Here is a 20,648-nt window from a genome sequence, read left to right as displayed (position 1 = left end):
ACTCGAGGTAATATTTGACTTTTTAATTCACTTTTTTCTGACAGCTTTAGAGTTTTGCAAACAAAACATGAAAATATACAAATACAGCTGGAACAATCAGTCTTCCGTCAGCGGTTTCGGTGATTTTTCCTGGAAATCATTTGATGTTTGATCTTCTCAGATGTTTGATTTGCTGCGTTTCCTCTGAATGATGTGAATGGATTTGTGAAAATGTGGAGCTTTGGACCAAACAAACACTTTGGGCTCAGTCGTTGATTGACACACATGAATCACATTTGACAGGTTTTCAGATGTTTCCATGTTCTGTTTTCACTGTTTCTCCATGAAGACGTTAAGTGTTGTGACTGAATGTGATTTAAGGTTTGGTTGAATTGATGGATGTCAGTTTGCTCTCTGATGGATAATTAATCTGAACATGTTCCAGAGGAAGGTTTATGCTGTCAGTCTGATGTTTGTGGTAATACTGCAGTACTGTGTGTATCGAGGTACTTCTTAAAGGGAAGCTTCGGTGAACTCGTGGCCTTTCTCTGCAGTCAATTCTTCTTCCAGCTTTGCTTCAACAGTTTGTGTTTGTCTTCTTTCAGCTTGATGGTGATTTCCCAGTTTGCTGTGGAGGAACCTGACTGGTCTGCGCAGAGCCTGGACCTCAGCTCCATCCAGCACCTCCGACATGAACCGACCGCTGACGGCGAGCCGGCCGCGGGCCGCTCGTAAGCTCCAGGCATTCGCACCTGCGTCGCGCTGTGATTGGCCGGCTGTGCGGAGGTGAGAAAGGAGCTGAGGTTTGAACTTCTCTGTTTTTATTCTTTACACGACGTTTCATTCGTGTTCCTGCAGCACCATGAACGCCTGCGGGGAAGACTCTCCTAAAGTGTGTGTGTTTGAACTTTGTGTGTGTCGGCTGGCTTTTCACGTCGCCCTCCAGCGTGGCCGCTCGGACGGAGGAGCTTTAAGTCCTTCAGACGTGGTCGAACAACAAATTTATCCTCTGTAAGCGTGCGCTCGACTCCATCGGCCAGCGTCGGGCTGAATGGGAGCAAATCCCTGCAGGCAGCCTCAACATCTGGTGGAAAGACAGAAACCAGAGTAGGCTGCACATTAACCAACGGGTCAGAACGCCGCCCAGCGTGGGTCCAGGGTCTGACTGTCCACGTACTTTTGGCCACGGAGCAAATGTAAATTTACATGAGGGACAAAATACTTTGGCCTCAAAAGAAGCAGCTCCTGTTTTTTCACTGTAAGCTGTGGGATCACTGCTCCGACACAGCAGCCATGATGGGATGGATGGCCGTATTTACTGCACCAGTCTTCAGGGCTGGACTGGGTAAATGCCAACCTGATGACATCACAGATTAGTGTCATGGCTGAAGGCAGAAAACCGGCTCGTGTTTGCACATATTGATTCCAGCGTCAGACCAGCAGTTTGTTTGACGGCAGGACGTTTTATTTGGTTTTCTCCTCCTCAAACTCTCAGCAAAGTGCGGCTCGAGGCGTCCTCTCAGATTACACTGAGCTGAGGAGAAGAAATGGGATGTGAGTTAACGGCCGCTGGTCACTGCGTTTTCTGCCTAATTATCTGCTCATTTTCACCAACGTTTCACAGTGTGGGCATGTAGCTGCTGCTGCTGTTATCCACAGTGACTTACAGTGACACTAAAATAAGCCTCAGTGACACGATCAGCAACATTAACAGCAGCCAAGAGCCACACAACAGCTCCTACAAAATAAAAGTCATGTGGAAACGTGAGGGTTTGAAAATATTCATTTCACATTTGAAAAATAAATTAATTTCACTGATTTATTGCAGTTTTAATGATATGAACATACAGCCTGACGTGTGGGAAAGTATTATTTAAATATCCTTGATAGAAAAGTTTGAATGAGACCGCCTGTTTGGGTTTATATCATGTAAACTACATCCAACTGTGCCCAAATGTTTTTCATATTATATTTAGTTCAGTTTTTCAATTTAAAGCAACTTTCTACTTAAAATATTTCACATTTTAAATCACTGCATTATTTCAGCAGCCGTCCTTACTTAAAATTAAATTAACAAATTAAGATTTCCCATAAAACAGATGATGAGCCCATAAAATAAGATGTTTTGTTGTAGATTAAATTTAAAAAAAAAGTTAAATAATTAATAACTCAAAAAACAGTAAAAGACAATTTTCACATCCATTTATGTGTAATTCTAATATATTGATAGAATTGTTTAACACTCACAAGATGCATTTTTCTGCTGAGTATCTTTACTTTTAAGTAGTTTTCATGTTGCTAGTAATACTTATGTACTTTTACTTCACTAAGTTTTCAATCCAGGACTTTTATTTGTATTTTTTCAGAGTCGTACAGATCTGAATCCTCCTCCACTGCCAGCAGATGCAATTAAGAATTTATAAAAATAATTTAGCTCCTAATTAAAAATAATAATCGATTTAAAATCAGTAATCTTCTCCAGACTTTCACTTCAAATAACTTTATTGACGCGGACAAACAACATCAGAGCTGATTAACGTGTTCATCCTGGTTCAGTGTGGAAAACACACCTCACGTGAAAACCAGGAAAATCAGCTGTGACGCGTTTTCACCGGACAGCAGCGCAGAATGATCAAAGCCTGGAAACATCAAATCACCTCATTCATCCTGAGTTTTTCTGCGCGCGCTGATCAGACGGAGAGGTGGAAGATCCGCACGTGCTCTGCTTTTATTTTGGCCTCTGCAGCTGAGGGTGCATGAAGGGCTCGTGCTTGTTGCTCTGCTTCTCTTCAGGTTTCCGTCCTGATCTGCTCGTTTCTTCGTTCACTCTCTCGTCACTTTATTTCTGCTCTTCTCTGTTTCTCTTTTCAGATTTTTAGAATTTAAGCACTTTGATCAGAGTTTACAAACCACGTGAATTAGATTTTATTTCCACTGAGAAATGAGCCGCGACCGTTTGAACAATAAATCCTTTAATTTCAGGACTTTCTAAAGATGAAATAACGCGACGGAAGTTACAGAAATAAATTAAAAAATAAAAAATAAAATCAACAAGCAAAAACAAACTTTTTTTTGCGCTTCTGAGTTTTCCGACACTGAAGCTTCTTTCGGATGGCTGCTGACAGACTTTTATATTATTTTATATAATTTTTTTTAAATATATTTGATCTCTGAAATGGATTTAGCTCCGTCTGTAAAATGTAAAGCTGGTTTTTGGAGGACGCGTCGAGCCGCAGCTCACAGCGCGTTTCTGAAAATCAGCGTTTTTGTTTGCGTGGACTTTAAACTCCTGAACGGAACATCAGGCTTTATTTTCACTGCAGGAGACGGAAAACATGTCAGATACAAAAGAAGCTCCGCGTCAGTCTGCGCGCGAGGCGACGAGACCGTGAGCTGAGAAATAAAAACAAATCAAGAAAAATATTAATGAGCTGCAGAAATAAAAACAAATCAAGAAAAATATTAATGAGCTGCAGAAATAAAAATTTACAGCTTCTCCTGCAGCTGATAACACATAAAAAAAAAAAAAAAAAAAAAAAAACGGAAAACAAAGGAGAAAAACATCCTTCTGCTTTTCCGCGAATCTGAACATTTATTAGGTTTTTTTTAAAATCAGATCTAATCTGATGTGTATTAATTATATTATTTATATTACATTAAATACTAAAAATATTTATTTTACAAAACAACATCCTGCTCTGTCATTTTAAACTCAGATTATTATTTACTGAAGCAACAGTGGAAAACATACAAACGTTCATTTAAACAAAATGAAAAGTAAAAACAAAATGAACAGCATATAAAGAACATTATGATTGTTGTTATTATTATTATTATTATTATTATTATTATTATTATTATTATTATTATTGTTGTTATTATTATTATATGTGTATTCTTACTGGACAAACGAGGAGATAAAAATGATTTTATTCTTTTTTTCTTTCAATGAAGGAAACTTTTACTTTGCTTTGATCCTTTAATGTTCAGGTTGGTGGAAGTTTTCGCCCCTAAAGTGCAAATTTTTACAAATTCCACATTTAAATATCTCCTTTTTAAATGAAGGCTGTTAGTTTCAGATTTTATCATGTGTGTGTGCGTGCGTGTTTGTGTGTGTGTGCGTGCGTGTTTGTGTGTGTGTGTGCGTGTTTGTGCGTGCGTGTGTGTGTGTGTGTGTGTGTATCTGGCAGTAATCACATGAACAAACTGAAACCTCGTGTAAATGAGCGCAGGCTTGTTTTCTCTCTGCTGGATGAAACAGCTGCAGGTACTTTCAGCCGTTTCCTGATGGATTTTTGTTGAATTCTGAATTCAACGGAAACCAACGGCTGCCCGGAGCGGAGGGAGGGAGCGCAGCCAGGACCGACACAGAAGCTCTTCTCACAGGCTGGAAACGAGTTAAAGTTGTGTTGAAGTAATTTGGAGTAAATCGTCCAAACTGTGCAAAACCACAGAAGACGACATTCAGGCCCGCGATCACAGACGAGTCGACGGGAGGAAACGAATGAAGACGAGCTTTTGTTTTGATGGAACATAAACATTTTATTTCCTCCATGAAACCAACAGAAAGTCGTCATCGTCAGTGTTTCCTGTCCGCTCTTCTTCTGTGCGTGGAAAAACAGTTTGTGTGGCTTCACGCGCCGCCGCACCAACGTCTACAGTAAACCGAGCTGTGTTCACGTCCACGCCGTGGCTTTGACCTTTGACCTCTCAGGCAGCGGCTCCTGTCGAGGCGGGGAGATGTTCTTTTAGCTTGAACCGCCTCGCCGCCACCGAGCGGATCAGCTGATCGCGCCCGCGGGCTGCTCAACGCTCCTCCTGCCTTTAGGTGATTAGTGGTCACGCAACGGGCCTCCGCTAAAACACAGGAGATGAGGAGGAGGAGGAGGAGGAGGAGGAAGAGGAGGAGGAAGAGGAGCCCAGGGACGCTTGAGCTGGTGGTTTCTGGCCTCTTCATTGGCTCACCGGCTCGTTCCCAGTAGATTCTTATTGGCTGGCGTTGGTTCCCATGAGCAGGGATGGAGGAGGTGGTCATGGGGGGGGGGGGCGCCGGGGTCACGCAGGCCACGCCCTGTTAACAGAAGGTCAAAGGAGTTAGTGTTTATCCTGTTTTGACGTCCCTCCTCCTGCTGGAGCTCTGCAGCTTCACAAACTCCTTCTCTCCCCCGCCTCCTTTCACCCCTCTTCCTCCTCTCCACCTCCTCTTCTCCTCGCCTTCCTCATCTTCACCATCCTCCATTTTCCTTTCATCCTCCTGGTGCTGAGCGTCGGGTTCTTCTCCTTCACCTTGTTTTCATCCATCTTTTGTCCTCCTCCGCCTCCTTCACTGTCCTCCATCTCTTCCTTAATTAGCCACCACGCTTGTCCTTCCTCCTCCTCCTCCTCCTCCTCCTCCTCCTCCTCATAGTTCTCCACCTCCGACCAGCGTATCTCTTCTCTTTCATGTCTTGTCATTGCTCTCTTGCTCCTTGGACTTTACTCGTTCTTCTCCTTCTTGAAAACCCTGCGAGCACGTCACAGCCTGTTTCAGGAGCTTCGGTCCACCGTGTCGGCGTCACGCTCATCGTTTATCTGTTGACACAAACTTCTCTGTTCTGCTTCGCTCTCATGGCGTCGTTTTCCGAGTAAAAGCTGTAAAAAGCCTCTGAACTCGACCTGCTGAGCAGCAAACAGCAGAGACGAGCTGGTGAACACAGAGGAGCATTTAGCAGCTAAAGAGCAGATGTTTCCCTCAGGAGGAGGTGGAGGAGGTGGAGGAGGTGGAGGAGGTGGAGGAGAGCAGCGGAGCGGGGAGCTGAGGGCGGTGTTGAAATGTTTGAGTTTTTCGACAGTTTTGACAGAAACAGAAGTGAATCATTAAAGATTTTACGACCTGCACCTTTAAATTCACGGTCGGTTTCGCTCTGCTTGACGCCTCCTCACTGACTCCTCCAGCTGTACCTTTTCTCCTGCATTGTTTCACCTCCTCTTTCTCCTCCTTTCTTTAGTCCACTCCTCTTTCAGCTTCTCCTCCTCTGCCACGTCTCATGAACCTCCTCTTCTTCTTTCCCCTCCTCCATCATCCCTGACCATCACCCACCTCCTGCTGCTGCTGCTCCTCTGTTCCTCCTCCACCCTCACATCTTCTCCTTTCTTCTCTTCGTCACCTGCTGCTACTCCACCTCCTCCTCACTCACCTCCTCTTTGAGCCTCACCTGATCATAAACTCATTCACGTCTTTATGAAAATCTGTCGTTTAATGCCGATTTTTTAAATTATTGATTGATCTGCTGCTTGTTGTCTCGAGAAATCAATAAATTCTTTATCTGTATGAAGTCTGAAAACGGTGAAAAAAGTCATTTCTAAAGTCCAGGATGACCAAAACCCAAAGATGCATTTCAGATGATCGCACTGATGCTTGAACCACAGATGATTTGTGATCAATCAATAACTTCAGATGTTAACTGATCGTTTCAGCTCTGAAACATCAACGAATCTTCAAAAACCACCGGCTGACCCTGAAAACTCGGACATGGCCTCATATAACCTGCTCCCTCCTCTTCCTCCTCCTCCTCTTCCTCCTCCTCCACTCTCTTCACCTCCTGCTGTCACTTCTTCCAGGAAGCAGCTCTGGCTTAAAAATGACCCGTCTGTCCGTCTGTCCACCTCCTCGTTCGTCCCCGGAGGACTTTCAGACGAGCGTTTGTTCAAAATAAAAGTTTAGATGAACCTTTATTGATCTCCCAGAGGTGAAACACAAAGACGATCTAAGTTCAGAAAAATGTCTGTGATGTGTCTGAAATAAGAACAGAGTGAAACAGAAAGAGGAAATCTAAGTTAACTTTAAGATATTTAGATATTTTATATATTTCTTATTTCTTAAACTAACAATGGGAGTAAACTACTTTGTGAAATAGTCATAGAAGGTGATCTGTAGGATTCATGTAGACGGACACAAAGTCTGCGTCTTCGTACGGTTCGACCTTTCAAAATAAAGCTCTCTGAGAAACATGTCGGGTGACGGCTGCTCGGTGGTGAACAGCTCGGCTCGGTTGAGGAAAAGATGTTTTGGCTGAAAAAAGCGTCGTCCCTGAATGAATCAATGCTGATTATTGGTTTCAGACGGGAATCAAACTCGTGTCCTGTTTGTGCTTTATGTCACTTTCGTCCTCTTGAGTTTGGAACATTCAGGCCCGTCTGTACGGATTCATAGATGAGATGTGGCGAGTGTTTGACGAGCTGCCGTGACGCCGGCCGCAGCGTAACGAGCCTCAGTGTCGCCTGATGAGATCTGCGCCGTCAGTGAGACACCAGTGGACTCCGAGACGACAGGAAGTCACACAATCACTGCTGCTTTTTATTTGCTGTCAGTCTTAAAGCCTGAGAATCAGCTGAAAACTCACCGCGTGTGAGAGCGTAGAAACGTCTTCCTCAGGGACAAAGACGGACGAGGACGCGACCCCGAGTCCTCGCGGGGAGACCCCGGCGTTCGCGTCCTCGCTCTGAGCAGAGCGCACAAACCAAACGAGGACAAACGTTATTTCTCGGCTAAAAGGCTTCAGATGGAAGCGTTAATCGATCTGCGGGTCTTGGACGTCTCTTGCTTTGTGTGTCTCGCTCGTTGGCAGTCTGTCTGTCCGCCTGCCGGCTTCGATTTCGCCGTCTTTTGCCACCAGTCCGTTCGGTTCACACACCTGTCCGTCTCTCTGTCTCTGTGTCTGTTTGACTGACCAGCCGTCTGTCTGACTTGATATTTTCTTCTCGTTTCTGTCTCTTTCCTCTTCCCCGTCCGTCCGTCTGAGCTCCGCCAGCCTGTCCAGCCTGTCTGTCCGTCGGTGGACGGACGCCTTGAATCCGGTCTCACCTTCCCTCCTGAACTCTTCCTGCCTCTTTATATATTTTGTTAAATTCAGAGTCTGCTGAACTTTTCTGGTGAAGCTTCGTGAGTCTGAGCTCGTTTCTCTCAGTGAAAAACAAAGTTGATCTTTGACTGTTTTTCTACTTAAATGATCTTAATTAGTCTGTTTTAACTGCACCGTGATGAAACCGCGACACAGGACTCTACCGCACCTCCTGTCAGGCTGCCTGACCTTTGACCTCTGTTTGTAAAGCCGGGGCCTGGAGGTTGAAGCTTTAGCAGGTCGCTTTAGAGGAGAGTGACGGCGACGGAAACGCAGCTTAAACCAGAACAAAAAGAACAAACGAAAGAGCTTTTAAAGAAGAAAAGAGTTCGTTCTTCGGCCGTCCGGTCAAAGCAGCGAGCGCGGCGGCTGAACGGAGGACGAATCGCTTCCTCTCGCTCAGAAATAAAGTCAATTACTCGATGAGGTACCAGCTATAATCGAGCTGCTGGGTGACAGCCATCACTTTCCACCTCCCCTCCAAACTCAGGCCCCCGCCACCTCCCACCACAGCAGCTTAGCTCCGTGGCCCAACAGTCAGAGGGAGAAAGTGGGTTAAAAATGGCTGAAGTCTGAGGAGCGAGTCAGCGAAAGGGAAGGAGGAAGGAAAATGTGCAGCGAAATGCCCCTCAGAGCAGATGGTAGGAGGAAGGAAGGAAGGAAGGAAGGAAGGAAGGAAAGAGGAGGAAACATACAACACACGGCCAAAATGAAAGCATGCATACATAATAGAGCGTGAAGTCACGAGGTGAAGATGAAGAGCGGCTCGGGATGTCCCCCTTCATCCCCTCCTTATCTCTACTCCCTTCACGAGGAGAAAACGGGGGAGGGGAGCGAGGAGGAGCGGAGGCCGGCCCTGTGACCGAGGTGAAAGCGAGGGGAGGTTAGGAGGCGAATAGGAGGAGGGCGCGGGGGCGGAGCCGGCGGGAAACTGGCACCTCGGCGGGCCACTCGGACGGCGGCGCTCTACGAAAGAAAAAAATCGATGAAACCCTGGTGGAAGATTGAGATAATTCTAATTAGAAGTGACTCTGCGTGGCAGTGATCCATGCAGACTATTAGTGTTGTCACGAAACACTGCGGATGCTACTGGGCATGCTCAGTGAGCCGGGCGGCCCCCACATCGCTGCACTGTTTGGCGAAGGGAAGGTCACGCCGCCTGGGTGTGCAGCAGCGAGCGCTCTCTCAGCACGCTCGGGGTTGCCTGGATTCTGCACGCGATCTTCACCGGGGGGCGGGGTGGGAGCGAGCGCCGCGGCCGGCCGGGTTACAGCGCCTCTTCCTTTTTTTTCTTTTTTTTCATTTCCTGCGTTGTTTGTTTGAAAATACTGCAGCACAGTTTTGCTGCATTTTGGCTGCGGCTGACGCTGAATGAGGCCACGGAGGGTTCAAGGCCATCAGGGCCGCCAAAATACATCGACCCGCCGCTCAGTGACTCAGCTGAACAAATAAAAGCACGGAGTGACGCGTCGGCGTGTTTTTGGTGATGACCCGAAGCGTCAAAACTGCTCCAGAGTGACGCAGACACACACTGAACTTGTTTCCTTTAAGAAAGTCGTCCTTTAATTTGACGCCTCGTGTGCCCTTTAAACGTCGCATTTTAACGTGAAACAAACACGGTGAAGCGGCTGAATGTGACCTTCAGGAGGCTGAAGTGAAGTCTGACGTTAAACATTCAAGGTTTTTTAACTTTATTTACGCTCGATTGAAACATCGAAACCATAATCCTCCAAAATAAAAGAGCTTTGACGTATTAAAATCAGAGATTTAAGGAATTCTGTGTCTATGTGAAGGAGTGTCCGCGTATATTAAGAGATCATGGAGGCAATTTAAAGCATTTTGAAGACATTTTTGTCCACGAGTGACATTTTGAAACGTGTTTCTTCTTTCTGTTACACGGTTTTATGTTCATAACTTGTTTTTTCTGCCAGAAAATGTGTGAAATCATAAAAAACCTGAGACAATATCGACGTTTCAGCTCGTATTTAGAAGAAAAATAAGCAGCAAGAAGTTGTTTGAAGCTGGTGCTGACGGGGTTAAAGCATGCTGTGTGTGTGTGTGTGTGTGTGTGTGTGTGTGTGTGTGTGTGTGTGTGTGTGTGTGTGTGTGTGTGTGTGTGTGTGTGTGTGTGTGTGATGGGGGTTGGTGTTGATCTACATTCCTTCTGGTTTATTTATATTCAGACTCTTTGTTTCACTTTTCCTCCACATTTGAGGACTCACAGGCTTTTCAATTCATATTCATTTCTATTTGTTTCATGCTTGCAGTGTTTTTTTAATATTTTTGGTTGAATGAATAATGAATAATAAATATTTTACATATATTTACACACATTTCTTTTTCAACGTTGTGTTAAATTGTCACGTGCAGAATAAACATTTCTGAATATTTTCTTTCTACGCACAAACGAACATCATGAAAAGCCATTTTACTGCCTGGACTGTTCAACTAATTTCCCACTAAAGTTAAACTAAACAGAGAACAAAAGAGCTGCAGGAAATATTATTTATGTATCTCAAACACAATCACTGAACGATTATCAGATCTGGACTGAAGCTGAGTGTGAAAATATTTTTCTTTTAATAATCAAATTATAACGAACGATTAAATGGTTCAGTAAAATAAATCAAATTAAGACTCTGAATAAATGAATGTGTCATTTTTACATGTTTTTGAGTCGCTGGCCTTTTAAAAATTATTATTAATCGTTAACTTTTTATTAACTTTTCTTCTCTGTACGTTACAGATTAACATCAATGCAGTTTTTTAATTATCAGGTTAAAGTTTGATCAGAAATCTGCAGGTTAATTTTTAGAAAGTGTGTGATTATATGTAGAAATTAATATTTTAGAGAAAAACTTTCCTGAACATTATTATTATTATTATTATTATTATTATTATTATTATTATTATTATTATTGCTGTTGTTGTTATTATTATTAAATATTATGTATTATTATTATTATTATTAGGCTGATTCTGCAGCTGTATATGAGTTTCTTCAGAGCCTCTTTCAGTCTTATTAAAGTCTGTTTTTCAGCCTGCAGAGGACGAAGTGACGCTTCAGGCTCCACCTTCAAAACAGGACAAACATGTTGTATGAAACGTGATTACTGGAGGAAAAGGTTGAAATTAGCATCTGAGTGATTTTCAGGATTTGAAGGCCGACAGATGAGATTTGGTGTTTGTGTGTTTTAAATGCAGCTTCTTTGAAAAGTGTTCGCTTCAGTGTTTTTGGGCTAAAATGATCTGAATGAATCGATAAACAAGTTGTAAACGTTCATGAACTGTTGTATAAATCTCTAAAAACAAAAATAATAGAATAATAATTTTTTTAAAAAAACAGCAGAAAAACTGTGTGATAATTTAAGTTTTGTGACTTTGATCACGATAAAAATACTTTAGAGGTGAACAATAATCTGATTTTTAAGAAAATACCAACATTTGTGTCATTCTGCTGCAACAATACTGTGCTGCATTCGCTGACTGTTGGCAGGGTGGGAAATTACTAAAGTCCTGACAAACCAAATTTCGGTTAAAGTGGAGAGCTGGTCCATCATTTCGTGTCCTGCTCTGCTGTTTGAAGATTCTCTGACTGGAAACACGTGAAAACCTGAATGATGCTGAATTTCTGCCTGATTGTTGACGTTCAGTTTCTTACTGCCTGTTTCTCTTCCTCTTCCTCTTCCTCTTCCTCTTCAGATGTTCTGAAAACTGAAGTTTCACTAACAGGACGCGATCCAGCAGTTTGTCTCCTGAACAGGTGAGACTCACTTTCACCCGGCAGATCCAGACATGGACAGAATTTAATTTGACTTCCTGCTGCGTTCAAGGACTTTTCAAATCTGCATATTTGATATCAGAACATGAAAACTTCCCCAAACAGTAAACTTTTAGACTGTTTTAGGAACTTTTTCTAGAAGAGAGCAGAAAGGCCGTTCACGTCTTGTTTGTTTGTTTTTCTCAACATTCATTTTTAAATAAAGATGCTAAAAAAAGGCAGAAGACTTCACTCAGATCAGCTGAGCTCAAACAGAAGGTTCAGCTACGTGGAAACAATCAAAGTGATCAGTTCACCTTCACATTCGCTGAATGAAAACACACATTTGAGGCCTCTGAGAAGCAAACAGCGGCCGTGTTTTCTTACCGTGGTCTCGCTCCAGCCCTCCTGACGGTTCGCCTCCTCTGGGGCTTCACGTGCTCGAGAAGCAGCACGTCCATCCGGGTGTTTACCGGCCTGCACACGTCAATCATAAACAACAACACGGAGATTATATGATGTGACACAAGCTGTTAGCGTCTGTCTGCGTTAATGATGACGAGGAGCTCGACCTGAAGTCCTGCTGCTCCTCTCAGCCTGCGGACGTTTCAGTTTCTCTGTGCAGGATTCAGCGTTTTCACCTCACTTTCATTCTGAAATCGTCTTTAGACGTTAAAGCGTCCTGCTCAAACAAAGAGCCCTGAAGTGTTCTGCTGCTTTCTGTTCTGGACTCTCAGCTGTTCAGTCACTCCCACTTTGAGGATTTGTCTTGTTCTGGATCAAATTGAGGGATTTTTAGTTTTTTCCTCCTGTGACCCCTCCGGCTTATAAAACCTCTAAAAACCTGTTTCATTATTTCAAAACTGCCTCAGCATCACTGAAACTCCCTCTGAACACCTAAAAAACATAATATCTCAAACTTACTGTGTGTGATTGTTCACGTGAAGCTGCTGAATGGGATCTGCAGCTTATTCCCATCTGAAAGTGACTCGTTATGATGAATGTATGAGATTTTATTGATCACTGAGGGAAAATGAGACGATGCGACAGATCAAACCAGCAGAATTCATCCCGTGAAAATAAAAGAAAGTCAGCTGAGCGACGTCTCATCGTCAGGCCGTCGATTCGGATTTGACCTCTGAACTAAAACTTGAGTTTTAACGAAGGCTTAAATCCCTTTTCAGCAGATTCTTGAACTTTGATTGTTCAGGACATAAAAGAGCCAAAAGTCTGCCTGAAGTCCAGCAGCTGCAGCTTCAGTGCGTTTAATTTACAGAGTGGAGACGGATTCAGGAAACGACAGCAAACCGAAACACTTCACCTTCTGTGTGTTTTCACCGGCGGCGGCGGGAAGGTGTTGATTTTTATTTTCTGTGAAGCTTCAACATCTGAACAGAAACGAATCCTGAATAAACTGAACGTGTCAGACGTTCAGGAGCCGCCGCTCCAGAGTCTGTTTGCTCTGTGCGATATTCTCATTTTCTTTATTTATAAGGACGTCGCACGTTAATCAGCACGTCTGTCCGAGTGCCAGCGTTAGCCAGCCGGCTAAACTTCAACCAGTCTCTGCCAAGACGCTCCAAAGCCGGAGAAGTGACAGATTAACAAATACAAACAGAAGACGGCGAAGACACAGCTAACACGAAATCAGGAATCCTGCAGAGCGACAGAAAAAACTTCCAACGTAAAGACGACAGCCGTTAGCGAGCAGAGGCCGACGATAACACAAGAAAAATACTCTGTTAAAGTCACAGAAGTATCAGCAAATATTTGTACTTCAAGTATCAGAAATAAAAACTCTCTCTTGTACAAAATGAATCCACTCATTTACACAATTATTTCTTTATTTATTCTCGTGTTAAAACTCATTAATGTGTGCATGTAAACAGCATTTTAATGTTGAGCTCCAGATAATTTTTTTTTTTTTTTCTGTATAATCACATTTGATATTATTGACGTGATCGGAGGTCAAAACTTTGGACTAAATGCAGACGAGTGTGATTATAAAGTCTCAGTGTGTGAATGAACTTAGAGCCACGATAGCCGTGCAGAGCAGCGTCAAGTGAATTAATATCCATCTTAATTAAATCTGAACAGAAATGTTTTGAAAGTCAGTAAAACGATGTTACACATGAAACACGTGCAGCACAAATCCAGAAGAAACAAACATGAAAAACTCTTTGGTAATAAAACAAATATGAGTAAAGACGTCCAGACTCACCGAGAGCAGAGCCGACCAGCGGCGGCGGAATGAGATCAATAATACGAAACTAGATTCAATTCGATTAAACGATATTAAAGCAAATAAGTTTGATGCGTTATGAACGTTTGTGTGACTTTCAGGGTCCAGGCCGTCACATTTTGTTCGGCCGTTTGTTCAAACGAGGTTTTATTATTCTGACCAACAGAATTCAAATTAAAAAAAATTCACTGAACGTGAATCTAAACCAGCAGTCGACTGTTTCTGGAGCTGAAGTCCTCAGGATGCGTCTGCGAAAGTTTAGAGGCTCAAACAGAAGCAGATAAAATGTGAGGCTGACTGTAATAATATCAACAGCACGGATGTTTTCTGCCCGGACCCGAGCCGCAGTTTCCTGCTGTGCCCTGAACTCATCATCACCTCAAACAGCAGGATGCTAAAAACAGGACGGACTCGCTCCGCTGGACTGTTCCACTTTGTTTAAGGCCACAAATGCAGAATTCACAGGAAAATGGGTAAATGATGTGTTTGAGTCAGACCAGTTTGTTCAATATGTGACACCCAAACAAACAGCAGATGAAGAAAAAAAAACCCTAAAACAAGCAAATCTGAAGCTGAAAATTCAACATTTCTCATCCAGATTTCAATCAGCTGAAATCAGAGGAACAAGTTCTGTGTTTTAAACGTTTATTCCTAAATATCTGGTCATCACTGCAGTGATATCATGAAGAATTGAGCCTGCAACAGTTAAACAGAAAGAGTTTTTTTTTTTTTTTTGCAGCCTGTTTAAGTTTTCTGTGTTTTTCGGCCCCTCGTCCTGGAGCCCGTCGGGGCGCCGGGCTGTGCAGGCCGGGATTAGCCGAGTGGAAGTCGGTGCTAATGACCTGCGAAGGACTTTGTTTAGCAGCGCTGGGCTCAGCGGCCCGAACGATCACCCTTTAAACTTCAGCTCTGCGGCAGATTAGATGCCACTTAACACAGAGGCTCAGGAGCCAGACGGCCAGGATAACCTCAACATGGACGCACGCCTCCAAAAAGTGCTTCTGACGCCTTCACGGCAACACGTGCTGCAGGGCTCAAAGCTTCCCTCATCGTGACGGAACCAGAAACACCAGATCACATCTGATCAGACAGCCACAGGCTCAGAACTTCAGGATCATGTTAGGAGCTGGAAAACTGGTCAAATCTACGTGTTTAAACCACCAGAACGCTTTAAAAACTGATGGTCCGCTTGTGTTTGCTCAGCCTCTGCAGACCCGCATCGTTCTGGCCTCAAACCTGGACGAAAAGCCGAGCGTTTGTGGGTCGTGAAGCGTATGAAAAGGCTTCGGTGTGATTATACGTCTCACTCTGCTGCCTGTCGTGTTTCTCCTGTGAGGCTCAATAAAAGGATGCTGAGCGTGACAGAAACCAGACTCCAAAGTAGAAACCGCGTCTCACTTCTTAAATTTTCATCACACACAACATGGTCACGCTCCATCATCACGTTCCCTGGAGACCCGCCGCCGCCGCCACCGCCGCCGTCCTGTATTGATGATTCCTCACAGACAACAATATGATTAAAGATGCAGAGTGAAACAATGGGAGCTGGACCGACATGACGGGGCGCAGATGTGTTAACTCAAGGTGTTCATTTACAATCTGAAACCAGTAAATACACCATGAAACACAGGCTGACAGGATCCATCAGCGTCGAACATTTCTGAGAGAAAATGGCTGCAAAACAATGCTGAGACTGAGATTAACGAACGAGCACGAAATTCAACCTTCGTTTGTGAATCCAAAGCAACAAAGAGCACTGATCCTCAGTCACCGCTGCACCAAACCTCATTCACAAAACACACGATTTAACAAAGGCTGAGACAGGAAACAAGCACAAACTGGAGATGAAGACAGACACAAAGACGGACTTTAAATCTTGGATGTGAAAAACTGAATCTGTTAAAAAACAGGTGAGTTTTCAAAACACATTTCTCATATTTTAACTGCTGAACTTAAAACATGCGACTGCTGTCAACACTTTTAGGCAAAAATTAGGCAAAAACACAAGATCTAAATTTTAAAACACCGAAATCTCCAAATGTCTGTGAATGCAGGGTCAACAGCACAGCCCACCTCCGGTTTGTCTGCACGTCACTCACACACACACACACACACACCTGCCTCTCTGCGCCGCGAGTGGCGTTCAGATCAAACCCAAAGCGTCTATAGGCGACGTGGTCGAGCGCTTGATGCGTGCGTCAGTCCTGAAGGCCTTTCTGGCTCAGTCAGGCGTGAACGGCCGAGCGTGGAGGAAGCAGCAGAGACGATGTCTGCAGGCGCATGTTTTGATCTCTGAAACCGTCCCTATCAAACAGATTAGGGGCGGAAATACCTGACGTGATGGCAGACAAAAGAGAATCAGGTACTGAGAGGTCACACGGCGGGCGCCGCACCTGAGAGTGTACAGTCTGAGGTGTCAGATCACAGGGAAATGTGGCACCAGCAGCCATTACTGTTATCAGTACTGTTACCATGTTCTGGGTTTTAGTGCTCCATGAAGACCTACCTGCTGGTTCAGAGGCCTTTTCCCATCAAACGCGTTATTCTGGGGATTCAGCTGGCAGGGAGTCAGGAAACCAGGCCGCCAAACAAAGAAAGGCAAACTGAAGCAGACAGGCGGCGGCCAGAGAGGCACAAGATCAAGTCGTCGGTTAACGGGCGGGAAAATGAAGTGGCTGCAGAGCTTAGCGAGGAGCAGAGGGGCTGTTAGGAGGTGTTGTGACACCCACACTGTCACACAAACATGAATCCATCCCCAGACTTCCTCCTGAGGACGGCGCCGATGAAACCAAGCTAAAATCTGTGAAAACACTTGAGAGGATGAAAAGCTGTGGGTCAGTTAGACTGGACAGTTCATCACAGCGTGAGGACGCGACGCTTCTGTGATGACACATTAGAAACGGATGTTGAACGAGTTCCTGACGCACAGTCTTCTTCTCTGACCGTGATGTGGCGGCTCAGGCTGAGTGTGGCCCAGTCCACGTAGCTCAGTGACATGTTGAGCCTGCGGGACGACACGAGGACGTCAGTTTGTTTTGGTGATTTTAGCTGCTGTGTTCCTGCTCACTTCACCTGGACACTGAACAAAGCCACCCACCTTTAAACCGCGGCCTTAGAGTCCACCAGGTGCGTCTCCGTGACGTCACGTCTTTAACGCGTTTTGGTTCCGTCCTCCACGTGGCTGCAAACCTCATCGGCGGAAGCGGAGCGTTCTGCCCGCCTGATTTTGTTAACTTGGTCAGAATTTGCTGATTTGACACTTGTTCTTCTATCATCCGTAAATACTCTTCGCAGTCAAACTGTTTCCCTTTTTGTCTAATTGCGTTTGTTGACGTACAGTCGGGAGTCTGCGCAGGGTGTTTTATTTTGAAAGTTTTCCGGATTCACTACACGGTTCCGCTGTGTGACTTCCGGTCTGGCTCGAGCTGCTCTGTGCGGATGGACGCGTTCACATCGTTCAGCTCCGTCCGACGCGCCGCCGCGGGCGTCTCGCGCGTGGAGGAGTTTCGGTTTGTCACCGTGTGTTTTATGTAAGTTTGGTTAAATAAGTGAAAAGATAATTCAGGTTTTATTGGTTTTATCTTGTGAACAGCGTGTTTTCAGTCATTGTTTCATACTTTGCTGTGTTGAATGCAGGTGAATATCCTTCAGGTGAAGGACGCTTGTGTTATTTGTTGGTGAAGTGAATGAAGAAATGTCCGCCGTCATTCTGATTTGGCTTTTGGCCTTGATGTCTTGTAGAAACCAAGACGTTTCCGCCCCTGGGCGCAGGTGGAGGTGGAGGTGGGCGGGGCAGCCAGGTGATGGAGGATAACTCAACAGGCTGGAAGAGGAAAATGGTGAAAATGAGGCTCATAGTTATAATTTTTATTCAGTTTTCATCTTTCGTTTTGTCAGTGTTCAGTTTTTCTTTGACCCCCCCCCCCCCCCACACACACACACACACACACCCCCCCCCCCCCAGCACTGAAACAGTCTGAATTCTACCTTTGATCACGTGGTCGTCGTTATTGTCGAGACAAACCGAATGAGGAGGATTTTAAGGAATTAAGTTTGTTTTAACCGTTTCAACTTCAGCTGAACTTTAAATTCCTTTAAGCTTCCTGTTTAAGGTGGAGGATGCCGCGACCTCTGACCTCTGGCTTCCTTAAGACTGATTATTGGAAATGTCTTTGTTTGCTGTTTTCTGGAGCTGGAACACTTTGACGGACTGATTTTCAGGACGATAACTTTTGACTCTTTGTTTGATTTTATGGTCAAACAGGATGAATGACTGTTAATTTTGACTACAAGAGGTTTTGTTTGTAACTTGGGACTTTCCCACTAAACACACAGCAACTCTGGACACAAAGGAAATTTAGAAAATCAAGGACACATTAAGTCTCCGAACGCTCACAGTTGAAGTAATTCTACACATTTTTCTCATTTCTCCTTCATATTGTAACTTTTGAACAGTCCTCTGGTGAAACGGTTGTGTCTCTGAGGAACGTGAGAAGAACCACGCTAACGACCAAAAACCAACAGCGTAGCAGAATCCTGTTACTAGCATTCATGAGGACAGGCGCTGATGGTCGTGGCGGTTTTGTTTGGTGTGTTGGAGCCATCGGGGTTGTGGATGCCTTTCTGAAGCCGTCATCCACCTGCATGAGGGCGCTCGCTCCGTCAGCTCCGGTTACAGCCGCTCGCTCGCTCTGCAAACATCTCCACAGCGTTCAGGTTCTATTCAGCCGGCGCTCGTCTGCTCTCACTGTAACTCAAAAGGAGTTTGCTTGTGATTTATTTTGTGTGATATGTGTTTATGGTACTTTAAACTCCTGAAAACTCCTTTGAAGTAACCAAACTGTTGTAACTTTGGCACAAAGTTGTGTGTTCATGTTTTATCCCATCACTTATTATATGAAGCTGATGGTGAAAATAGGCTGTTGATTGGTGCATTTACACCGTGAGAGCCGGTGTGTACTTCAGGGTCATTTTATTCCGTCGTAATTTTGTGAGGAAACGATTTTCACAGTTCACTTAATCAGGTTGAAATTCAGAACCATTTTATTAAAGAGGATCCAACCATCACTGATGGGTTTGCCTGCAGGAAATGAAAGTTAGCTTAGCTTCGTTTTCAGAGGCTAGCCTGTTAGCTTAGCTTCACCTCTGCCTGCACTGCGGCTTCTCCTCAGTGGACGTTTCCAATGTGGCTGCATTTGTTCAGAATTGAATGAAATTATTCAGACATTAACTACATGTTTTTCTTACTTGATGCCACCCTGATTACAACCTTGTTCCTAAAGTTGCTACATCCATGCTATCGCTTAACGAAGCTCAGCTAGCTGTGTGGCTGACTGGTCATGCGCTCAGTTCCAGCTGACCAATGAATGTAAATTCAGCACCGTAGAAACAGAAGTTATGTAACTGGAACAAGCGTGCACACGTGCACACGTCATAGGTTGCTCCAGTAATTAAAGAAATAGCCTCTGCTAGCACGTTTGTTAGCGTTATTTCGACTGAGACGCTGAATGTGTTTGTTGTCGTCCACAGTGAAGGAATGCACGTGATGAGTCCCAAACAACCCACCCACCAAGTTTACAACCAAACACTGGTGAAGCTAAGTCTGCCTCACTTTCTGGATCGCAGATGTGACAGCCAACAGTAAGGAGGTCAAAGGTCAGTCTGCATGTTTTATTCATCACTGCAGACCACTTTTAGCTCCTGACAGCTCCGTATTGTCAGCGTTGGGAGGAGGTGACTGTTCGTGACTCACTGGAACAAACTTTTGGATGATACGAACGAACGAGCGCAGACCGTCAACCTTTCCGATGTCAGACTTCCAAAAATAAAATCAGCTGCTCTGTCTGAGAGGTTTCTGCGGTTAAAGACGGAGTGAAGCTCTCTGATCTGTTGGTCCGCCGAGGCGAAGCTTTACTTTTCCTGCTCAGTCTGCAGAGTACCATGTTTAATTCATTGGCACAATGACGGAGTCCAGCAGTGATTACATTTCATCAGGAGTCAGTCATGAAATCTCACGTTCTGCCCACAGTTTGATTCATTTCCATTTCATTTTTATAAAGAATTCAGTTCAGCCTAAAAACCAAGTAACCAGGTGGACAGTACGAATAAAAAAACAAACAGTTTAATCCTAGTTTAATCTAGTTTGACTGAGCTCATAACCAGCTGGACGTAAGAGGACAATCAGCTGCCGCGAACTGGGTTAGGGTTAGATATTATTTAAGTTCAGCTCATGTTTTTCAGTGTCAGCTCACGTCTGTATGTCATAACTAAAGTACTGCGCAGATATTTATGTTTAAGACTCTTATTCACTTAGATGAGAAGACTGATACCTCTGTTGTGTCTGTATGGTAAAAGCTACCAACTGCAGCTGGTTAGCTTAGCTTAGCATTTCACCAGAAACGCTCTACAGAAGCAGCCAGCCTCCACCCTGTCTGCCCACATTTGTATTTATGTTCTGCTCCGTGTCGACGACCACGTTTCCGTTCAGCCTGCGATTTAAACACGAGGACGTTTATCGCGCAGAAGGACGTAATTCAGCCTCAGCAGCCGTCGCCCCGTCCAGTTGTCAGGGTTTGGTTCCACGTCGTGGCGAGCGGCTGGTCTGTCCTCAAGTGGACTGACTCTGTGTGTGTGTGTGTGTGTGTGTGTGTGTGTGCGTGCGCTGACAGAGTGTAAAACCACGTTCCTGCAGGGGACGGGACGGTCCAAACGCTCAATCACCGTCACTTATCAGCCCTGCAGGGCGGGAGCATCTCCTCCACCCCCTCCTCAACATGGCGTCACCGTC

At 44.6% G+C, this 20,648-nt stretch overlaps 1 long non-coding RNA gene across 1 annotated transcript; it reads left to right on the top strand.

The window, feature by feature from the left end:
- The first annotated feature begins 588 nt into the window (after nt 1–588).
- LOC143328039 (uncharacterized) lies at nt 589–19,733 on the top strand. The gene is made up of 3 exons (XR_013077781.1): nt 589–765; nt 11,562–11,622; nt 19,391–19,733. It is a non-coding gene; the product is annotated as an uncharacterized LOC143328039 (long non-coding RNA).
- The last annotated feature ends 915 nt before the right edge of the window (nt 19,734–20,648 follow it).

This window comes from Chaetodon auriga, chromosome 11 (genome assembly GCF_051107435.1).
Source record: "Chaetodon auriga isolate fChaAug3 chromosome 11, fChaAug3.hap1, whole genome shotgun sequence".
Lineage (NCBI taxonomy): Eukaryota > Metazoa > Chordata > Actinopteri > Chaetodontiformes > Chaetodontidae > Chaetodon > Chaetodon auriga.
This window is presented reverse-complemented; position numbering and strand designations above follow the sequence as displayed.